Here is a 10,715-nt window from a genome sequence, read left to right as displayed (position 1 = left end):
CGCCGCCATCCCCAACCAACCATCCACCGACGCCGCCCCCCTCTCCCTCCTCCCAAACATCCACCACCTTCCACTGGACCGCAAGCCACTGCCGTCGTCGCCCAGAAGCAGCAGATCGAGTGGAGACAAGACGTTGTCTCAAAGTAAGTTGCTCTTTCTTCATGCAATTATCTTGCTGCTGCAGCTGCTATCCTACAATTATCCTGTGGTGATGGTTTGGATCAAAACAGAGGTGCTAGCAAAGTTTTAGAATTTTTGGAATTGTAGGAAATGAAGTTTCTTCACAAGCCGCAAATGTTGAAAGTTTAGAACTTGTGATCAGGAGATGTTTAGGAAAAAGGAGTGTAGGTACCGTTGTTGTGTTGGGATAATTTTGTAGACTTTTAGGAGCTAGGGGAAATAGTGTTGTAGTTGTAAACTGAAAATGGATCAGAATGGAAAAGTGGGTGTTTCTCTAAAAAATTCAAATGAGTAGGATGGGTCTTTGTTCAAAAATGATTTATAGGAATTATGGGGTCTCCCAAAAATTTTGTGGCAATTTTAAAAAAATTATTTGAATTAGTTTTAGTGCAACAGAGGCAACTCAGAGTTTGAAAATGGCATTAAAGGAATTTGTTTTTGGGGTAAATTCTATTATGAAATAATTCCTACTGTTATTTAAAATATAAATTAAATGATTTAAGAAAACTACCAAAGTCCACAATATTATCTCCAAAATTTATGTAAAGAATGGAAGGAAGAATTTTTGCTAAGTGATTTCAATATATGAAGTTTCAGAACAATATATAGGAATGTTGGTTTTTAACCTTGGTTGCCATTGTTTCTATTTGTAACGGTCTGAAGAATGACCCATGCTGTTTGTGCTATCGGCTACCTAATAATCTCTAAGTGAAAGCAACAAGCTGGAGTAGATTTGTGCACACAATTCTTCTTCCAAGACAATTTGCTTCCAAGGAGTAGTTTCAGTTTGCTTGCAAGGAGTAGTTTCAGTAAAGTTTCAGCATGGTTTCAGTATAGTTTCAGTAGCCGATTTGCTATTCACTTTGTGCTATTAGTTTGCTTCCATCTTTGTGCCCACTCTGAAGAGTATTCGTATATGCTTGGAACTAAACAGAATTACGCAATGAACTTCTGCAGGCTGATCTGAGTTGGACCATCCTCTGTAGCCAACTTCTCTTTGGCAAGAGGAAGAAGGGAGAATCAGGGTACAGTTTCACCCATAGAAGATATATTGATGTACCCCGAGTGAAGGGAAGGAGTTTGCTGGGTTTTGTCTCCGACCATCGTGTCGTGATGATTTTGCAGGTACCCCGAGAGGCCCTTGATTTTGCCGGAATGTCGATTAACTTCCGTTCCGGCATATTCGGGTACTCCATATGTCCTATTTTCAGCAAAGGTCATGCTGAAATTTTCCGTGAATTTTAGCATGGCTTTGCTAAAAATAGGACATATGGGGTACTTGCGACAAATGAATGGGCTGGGGTATCTTAGTACTTAATTAAGTAGGATCAACTGCCTCTTGTGTTATACATATGGAAGTATAATATCAACTCATAGTTATTACTAATGTCAGTTTCTCATCATCGATAAACACTAATCTGGTAGGATGACGTACTAAAAAAGCCCATACCACATATTTTATTTGGATGGCCCTGCTAACCCTTGACCATAAATACTTGAGATGGATGTAGCAGGCTTAAAGAAAGAAATGTTTTTAGGTCAACTCCACTGGGCTTGGCTGAAAATGCACAAGTGTGCATGACTAACAATATTCTATTGTAAAGCTAAACAGGAAAGAGGAACCACTCATCCTAACCATTTTCTCTCAAAATTACCACTTCACTTCTTACTACTGAAAATCTTAGACCATCTCCATTCACCAATTGCTCAAACTAGTTCGAAGGGCATGTTTTCACCACCCAACAGAGATGATGTAGTTTTGAATTATGAACATAGGAAATGTTGTCATCAGACAATGAAAGTCTCCAGGGGGAGTGCAGATGGTGCCACGACGATCGAGGTCTGTGCGACATGCCTCACCTGGACGATGATCGGCGCTTCAGCATTAAGCTCGAGGAGACCTTCAATGTTGAAACGGGACGCAATGACGACAAGTGTTTTTTCGTAATTAAGCATGGCTACAACTATATCGACGTTTAATTTTCATCTTTTACAATTCGAGTAGCTTATCACATGCTATGCAAGGCGCTATGTCTTGGAGAGGATGGGTTTTGAAGACCATGAAAGTTCTGAAAGAAAGAAAATTCACCTAAGGACTCATCATGATGTGGATTTTGAAGTAAATCCGTACAATTCTGAGAGCGTAACTGATTTTGGTTGCAAAAAATGGAAAGCACTTTGCAAGATGTAAGGTTTTGATGAGGGTATGCTTGTCACCATGGATCTCGGTGATCCTGAAATCAAGCAAGACAATATGGACATTTGGGTCCTTGTTGATACGCCTCCAATTCTACCGCTATGTGAGTTTCTCAACATAGTTATTAGCTAATTTATATTGTTTATTTCAAAATAGTTGATAGCTTATTTCCATTGACAGCTTATTTTCATTCTTCAAATAATGTGCGGGAGATGGTAGACAAAACCCACTACACCGATGGCTCCGAATTAACTTACAAGGAGAAAAATCATCTGGTCAGATTTTGTACTGACATTGAGAATTACAATATCTACAATCAAACTCCTCAACATTATGGTCAATACGTGCCACTAGTGCATGTGTTCAACTACGGTAACTACCATGGAGATAGCCTTGTAAGATTTTTTACTATTACGACATCCGTGCATCTTTTGCATACTTCTAAAACTAGGACATCATTGCTAACTATGAAGTTATTACTATGTTTTTCAACAGATAATCCCAGAGAATTGTGTGCCTCATTTGATGTATGAGAAAGGTAGCCTTAATGTTTTGAACATACAACCAGGTCATCCTACGAATCTCAACTGTCCATACCAGATTTCTAAAAGAAGTGGAGACATACAAATCAAAGGATGGAAAAATGTATGGACAGTTGTAAGGAGGTTCTTGGAAGCAAAAGGAAGCGAAGCGCAAGAATTGGAGACAAGATGATCTCCATTCTCCATAATGGAGAGTCGGGGTCTATATTGTTTTATGCTATTTTACCTTAAATAGGGTATTTAGGTTCTGCCTAATACTGATGATAATGTGCTAAGAACAATTACGTAGGGTTGGTTCGATGACTATCAAGATGATGATCGTATGACTTGTTATAAATAACGAGTAGAAGTTGTATGATGATGATTAGTAGGACTTGCTAGGATTAGTATTACTTCGGACAAACTCGCTACTCGCGGTCTCGAGACTTGTAATGTTCTATCTTTGTTCGGTCTTTTGAATTCGGAGACTAATATGATGAATTGTATTCGGAGACTATTCTTCTATTGTATTCGATAAATCTGCTGTTGCTGTGTGGTGTTGTCTATATTATGTCCAGTAATATATTTTGTAACCTGTGCAAATATCAGAAAAAAAATCCCTAATATTCATACTAGTGGCGCACCACCAACTAGTGCGCCATTAGTAAGCCAGAGCACACTAGTGTCTCATCATCAACGAGTGCGCCATTAGTAAGCCAGAGCACAAGGGTAAATATGGCCCCTGGGAGGCATACTAATGACGCACCATGGGTATACTAATGGCGCACTGCGTGGTGCGCCATTAGTATACCAGATACTAATTGCGCACCCGTGGTGCGCCATTAGTAAAAAATTCAAATGGCGTGATGCTAGTGGCGCACCTGTGGGGCGCCATTAGTAGGCAAAACAGGTGCGCCACTAGTAGGCCTTTTCCTAGTAGTGGTAGTACCTAAGTAGACAAGAAGATTAAAAACAGTTATGGTCTGAAAAAAGAGTATGTCGAAAGAGCGACAACTGAATGGTTAATTCCAGTACAATATATATGGGCTTTCAATGTGCATGAAATCATCACCTCTATATATAAATTTTTCAAAGACTAAAAGCATCGCAGCAAGCCAATAATTATGTTCGGATCAAAACTAGACATTTCGTTATATAAGATCTTGACAGAATCCAGCAGCATTGATAGGCTATCCATGGATGAACTCTTCATTGAGCATATAACATAATATTAGTACCAAAGTGTACTCCAAGATGATATAAAACTTATGCGCACAAAATAAAAATGCATCTTATGATTACAAATATGTAGATGATACTATACGGTACCTGAAAAAGTGAGGAGCCAAACACCAACTTCTTGTGATCATTAAATGGATCTCGAATTACACCCAAGGTCTCTAGTTTGGGCGCAGAGACGATAGTTATTTGCAAAGGTTTGTAACAATTATCAAGGAGCAACCTTTGAAGTGAAGGGGCATCTTCTATGATGAGTTGTTGTCCTTCAAAACAAATTCCAATGTTTTTAAGGTGAGGCAACTTTATTTGGAGATAACTGATAGGGATTTCTATTCCCAAAACAATCAGCAAGCGCTCTAGGGCAGGGCAACTGGAGTGGATGAAGCTGTGCGGTGAGGCCTCCGACAGATAAACCAGCACAAGCAAAAGTTTTTTTAGCAGTGGGAGTGAAGAATTTGTACCAGATCATCTCGTAGATGGCATTGAGCGAAGGTGGCGGTGTGGAGAGAGGAGGAAAACTGTGAGATGGACAACGGTGGTGTGGGCATGAATTCTTCGTGTGTTCGTGGTATGAAAATTTCATGGTAATGGTAGAACTCAAACTGCTGGAGTTTTCCGAATTCAGGGGATGTCAGCCAAGCGTCCACCGTGCCAGGTATGGACAGCAGATAGCGTGTCGGGATGCAGAGGCATTGAACGGGGCCCTGATGGTGAGAGGAGATGATGGCTCTAAGGAGATCAAATTTAGGAAGGACAGATATTTGACGACGATCGAGATTGAGGGGCACGGTGCGCCATAAGGGCGTCGCCGAGTTGAGAGGACTTGTGTGTGGCAGCAATGCCGGGTGCGGGATCTACAATCGGCGTCGCCGCTGGCGGGAGTCTCATCTTCTTGGTGCTGGGGCTAGACGACTCCATTTTCCTTGTGGGCGTCGCGCCGAGCTCACGGGTTTGAGCAGAGTAACCAGAGATGAGCCTAATGGCAGTGCGAGTGGGGACAAAGGAGGGCTGGGGTTTTCTGTAGGAGTGGAAGAAGAGGAGCAGGCATTTTCTGTAAGGTGAGCGGGGTTTTTTTGGATGAGTGAGGAAGATGGGGAGCGGGGGAAATTGGGGGAAGACAAAAGCGGGAGAGCGAGCTGCAGTATAAGTGGACATGAGGAGGAAGGAGCGTTTTTATGGGATCGCCCCCTCTTCAAGGAATATGGGCTTCTCATCGCAAAAAACAAAAACAAATGTGCTTTAAGATGGATAGGCTTTTGTATCAGCCCAATCGGCTGCCCGTGTTTCGTACTGGAGGGCCTTGTGCTAGAGGCAGCCCGAGACACTCGCCGGCTTATTGCCCATTCGAAAAAAAGGAGACGCCTCCAGCTTACGGTACTCATTGGTAACCTTTTTCAACTTGGCATCCAACAAATTAGAGGATGCGGTACTGGATGCAGACACTCACACTGGTCGCGTAGTGCGGCAAAGTGAGGTGTCAAATAACAGGCCTACAATATACTCCCTCTGTCCTAGAATATAAGAATGTTTTTGATACTATGCTAGTGTTAAAAATGGCCTTATATTTTGAGACGGAGGGAGTACTTACTAGATTGTGAAGGTTCATAGGCTAGTCAGCATTCACATTAAACTAAGCTTCAGAAGATACGGTATGCATATTAACATTCAGAAGAAAAAAAGTTCAACATGTTTATGCATCTCAATGATTCACCATACTATAACCAATACAAAGCTATGAGAAGGTGTAGAAATATAGAAAATCGGTTGATGCTTCTCTGAGCAAAGGGCCTCCCTGTGCACGCATTAATTTCCTGGGCATTCTTGTTTCTTCTCCATGTTGCGAGCACTTTAAGCATGTTGGCAACTACATAGCTAGCTAGATGTGTCATCTTGCAATTGATGCTGACACATTTGCAACAAACACATGAGGCAATAGAGATGACTCAACATGAGTCCAGATTGTGCAGTTCCCTTGAAATCATCTTCATTGCCCTGAATCAGAAAAGATAGGAAAACAATAGCTTTAATTAAACAGTGTTGCAAAGCAGTAGCACATATCAATGGCTCAGCATGAATAAACACGATCATCTAGACGAAGGGGATACTGACCTGCCCAAGGAACATTATATATAATTTCTTAAGTCCTTCACTGCTTGTTTGCTCCTCCACACATGACAAGATCGTTCCGCACTGCAATGAGCAAGTCAACGTAAAAATAATCTTATTTCATCTTGTGGTGGTCAATGAACCTAGTTACGAATGTAGGAATACATGGACCACCATGAGGTTATCTGACAGCAGGTAGATGCAGCCATATAAATTTTGTGCGGTGCTACCAAAATTGAGGTTTGTATCCCTTTCCGTTATGAGAATTCTTCTTGAGGTTCCTAGAATGTGACGGCTTGTTCTTTGCATCAAACTTGCCTTTCCCCTGAGATTTGTTCTTGTTGTTTTGGGGCTGGTTGGGCTAGAAGTTCTTCTCGCGTACCATGTGGGCACTAGAAGCTCCCTCAGCGACCCGGGCACGTGTGTCTTTTGCTCTCACCTTCTCTTAAAAATCAAGGCTAATGAGATCAGAAACGGAAAACTCATGTCTCTTGTTTTTTAGAGAAGTAAAAAATTATTCCACAAAGGTGGAAGCTTGGCAATGATGGTCCCAGCAACAAATTTGTCCGGCAACACACACTTAAAGTACTAAAGTTCCATAGCGAGTGATTGTATCTAATGAGTCTTCTGAACAACAGAGCGCTCATCAGTCATCTTGTAGTCACAGAATTGCTCCACGACGTACAACTCGTTGCCAGCGCCCGAGGCCCCAAACATGGCCTCGAGCATAGCCCACATGTCTTCACCGCTGTCAAATGACATATATGAATCCACAATGCAATCGTCAAGCACACTCAGCAGGGCGGCTTTGAAGAGGGTATCCATGTTCTCAAAAGCTTTTTGCTGTGTAGGATTAAGATTTCCCTCAGGCTTACCCTTAGTGGCATCATAGCATTACATGATGTGAAACCAATATACTGCTCTTGTGCGCCATCTTTTATATTGCACCCCCTTAAAAGTAGGCAGCTTCAAAAGTGCAGCAAAACCACTCGGAGTAAGTTGCCTATAATCAGGTTTTTAGATTGGATTGTTGAATATATGAGCAATTTACTATGAGATTTAAACCGAATCAATAGTAAATAGATCATGACGAAAATTGCAAAGATCAAAGTAATGACGCGAATTAAACCAGGAGGATAGAATCACATACTTTACAGCGGGAACTGAACCGATGTGGTTGATATTGTCACACATGTCATTGATGAAGAGGTTACTGAGGTCGGGGAAGAAGGTTGTCGTTGAGGAAGTCGTCGCTCGCAGCACTCACAGGATTGTGCTCCCCAAAAACCCGATCACCCCTCTCCCATACAGGATCACGAAAGGCGGGGTTCAGAGGACTGTTGTCCCTTCTCGCGGAGGGATGGAGAAGAATTGCATGGCGGCGCTAAGATCTGCAACAGTACGAAACCATATGATACAATGGCGGCTAGGGTAGAGTCTGTCAGGTCGGTCGTGCGAGTAAGGCCAAGTATAATAGTAGGCCTTTTTCCCAATCCCCACATCCAAGTCAATAATAGCCCCACTATCCAAAGAATCAGAAACGGCTGAGTAATTAAGGCATCCGTTAATTATTGATTAATGACTTAATAAATTTTCTGAGCAACAAAATGCGCGTGTATAGCTTTTGTCCTTGGACAGGCTCATTCCCGAAGAGTGTGCATGTAGGTTTCCTATTATCATGCTCACGCAAATGCTAGAATAGATCACATTATAAAGTGGTGCAACTCACACTCACCTAGTAGTATGGGAATAAACATTAGTCCCACTCACACCACACTTAGAGAATAGTTAATAGTATAGCCAACATCCGGCTATATGAAGTTGACACATCATCTAGAACCAACCAAATAGCCTTCTAGTACAATAGTTAGTCCCTTTAGTATAATACTATATCATTAATAATGGCCCCACCTTTTGTCTCACCAAGTATGTTGGAGCTCCTGCTACAACCGGCTACAAGTGTACAACCCGCTTCTCTTCTCTCTCCTCTTGTCTCTCCTTCAACTAAGCACAAATACTATATTTAAACCCTTATAGCCTACTTATGTCATCTAATTGTAGTACTTGATCTAAAGTTACTCTCCACTATGTAGTCTGAAATGCTGGGTGTGCAGCGGGCGGTGCCCTTGGTCGGTGCGCCGCTTCAACGGTGGAAGCAGTGAGAGGTCACATCGCCCTAACTTGCCATCAATGTGGAGCAGCAGGCTCAGCTGGCGCCGGGTGGGAAGCACCCGCGGGAGGGGGGAGGGGTTTTTGTTGGGCCAGGAAGGTGAGAAGCCAACTTGGGATCGGTCCGGATGGGGAAATATCATGTTCTCCCATACTCACTAGTAGTTTCATGCATATGACACTAGTCTATGCTACTACTCCCTCCTTTCCGGTTTATAGGGCTTATCTCAAAATCTTAGTTTTTCCATTTTATAAGGATCAATTTGGTTGTTCCCCATCACAAGTTTATATTTCAAGGTGCATTAAATAATTACATGCAAGTATTAAGAGAAAATTGACCAATGCATGTACTTTATGCATGCATGCAATGCAATTAATACAATCGTAAACATAAATTTTTGAGGAAAGCAAAGCATTAATTGGGTGCTTTTGCAAATTACAAAAAGTATTCCACCACTCATCATCTATCTTGGTTGGTGAGATTTTTTAATTGAGCCCTACAAACCGGAAAGGAGGGAGCCCTATAAACCAGAAAGGAGGGAGTAGTACAGTAATGTTATGATGGCTTCATTTATTAGCTTGTAGACTCACCTTGTCTTGGGAAACACTATGTTACCACTTCTCATTAACTACTTGCCACATAAGCAAAATTTTCTTGGAGTGCGCTAAGTGACTACCACTATAATTAGCCATACAAAGTGTGGGCTAGCTATATCGAGGGTGTAGTAACCAAGCTTCTCATCGTTCTGCGAGTTGACATGACACATCAAAGTAGTAGTTTTTTTAAAAAAGTAGTAGTCTCCAAAAAGGGCCGACCATGTCCATGGCTACCATCCCATCCCGTGCTCCATCGTTGAGTATGTCCACGATTCACATGCCATTCAAGAAAAAAAATGTGTATGTTCCATTGAAGAAAAAAAATTAAAAACAAACACGGCACCGCGTCATAGTCGAACTTTGATTCGTCCACGCGTGGTTCCCAACCCTCCACTAAGCAAACAACTACTAAACGCGTCAAATTATCACGTGAGCTGCCTCTCCATCCAGAAATGAGCTCCACCATGTACCAACGCGCGTGTGTTAGGGAATGAGGCACAAAGTACGTACGTTCGTGCGTGCAATTTTTCTCTTCGTGCACATACTCCTTTTTGTGGGTGATTCATGCATGTACTCGGCCTACGTTGGTGACCGTTGGTGAGTCTCACTTATATCTACATCTCAACATGTACATCTATATCTGCATCTACGTCTACACTATATCTACATCTACATCTACATATACCTCTACTATAGTACAACAAGTTATAAACATGAGACCAGCTATTTTCATGCATGACAGGACCAGCCCGTATTGTTTCTGGCTCCTCGTCTCTCTCAAAGTGCGTCCGGCAGGCAATTTTACCGTCGATTGAGGTCGCTTCGCTCACACTCAGCCCCCACATATTATAAATCTAAACAGAACACTCTGACCAATGGACCATTGAAAGAAGTATATTTTTCACGCTAAAATGTAAGTTGATGGACAAATAACCCCCCAAAGTAAAATTTGGTACGATTTTTACCCTCAAATATCTAAAACTGGGTATATCACCACCTTGAGCAATTTTAGTGTTCACATGTCAGAGTTTAGGCGGGTTTGATTGTTGACTAGGAATTGACTAATTATTTACACTGAAGAAATGGCAATGACGCCGTTGGAAGCTGCGGATGTCATCGGAGATGTACCCAATGGACCCGGACCTTCCCTACGAGGAGAGGAGATCATGCGGGTGCCTTTCAAGCTCAAGGGGTCATCGGGCTACCTCGTCGGCTCGTCGCCCGCCTCATAGTGGGAGTAACTTAGGTAGTAACATAGCGCACTCCAAGAAATTTTTTCTTATGTGGCATGTAGTTAATGAGGAGAGAGATGTTTAGAGTAACATAATAATATGTTAGAGTACTCCCTCCTTTCCGGTTTATAAGACTTAACTCAAAATTTTAGTTTTCCTGTGCTCCACCATGACTACTATGACCAGCCTTGGCCTCTCCTAGTGCTCCACCATGTATAGCCCTACGCCTGCCACATAGGCATAAAATATGATGTGGCAAGTTAATTAAGAAGAGAGAGACTAGGTTGGTGACCCCAGGAAGAAACAGTTTTGAGTCTATAGCTAATTAAATGAAGCAAGCTTAGCACTAACAAACTAAGCACCTGTGCATTGGAGACTTGAGTTGCTAAGCTATTTAATGCACTTAGCATCTCATCTAAGCACATTTGCATTGGAAGAGGTCTTAATTCCATACGGTATCATAATATGATACTC

This window comes from Triticum dicoccoides, chromosome 2A, assembly GCF_002162155.2.
Source record: "Triticum dicoccoides isolate Atlit2015 ecotype Zavitan chromosome 2A, WEW_v2.0, whole genome shotgun sequence".
Taxonomy (NCBI): domain Eukaryota; kingdom Viridiplantae; phylum Streptophyta; class Magnoliopsida; order Poales; family Poaceae; genus Triticum; species Triticum dicoccoides.
This window is presented reverse-complemented; position numbering follows the sequence as displayed.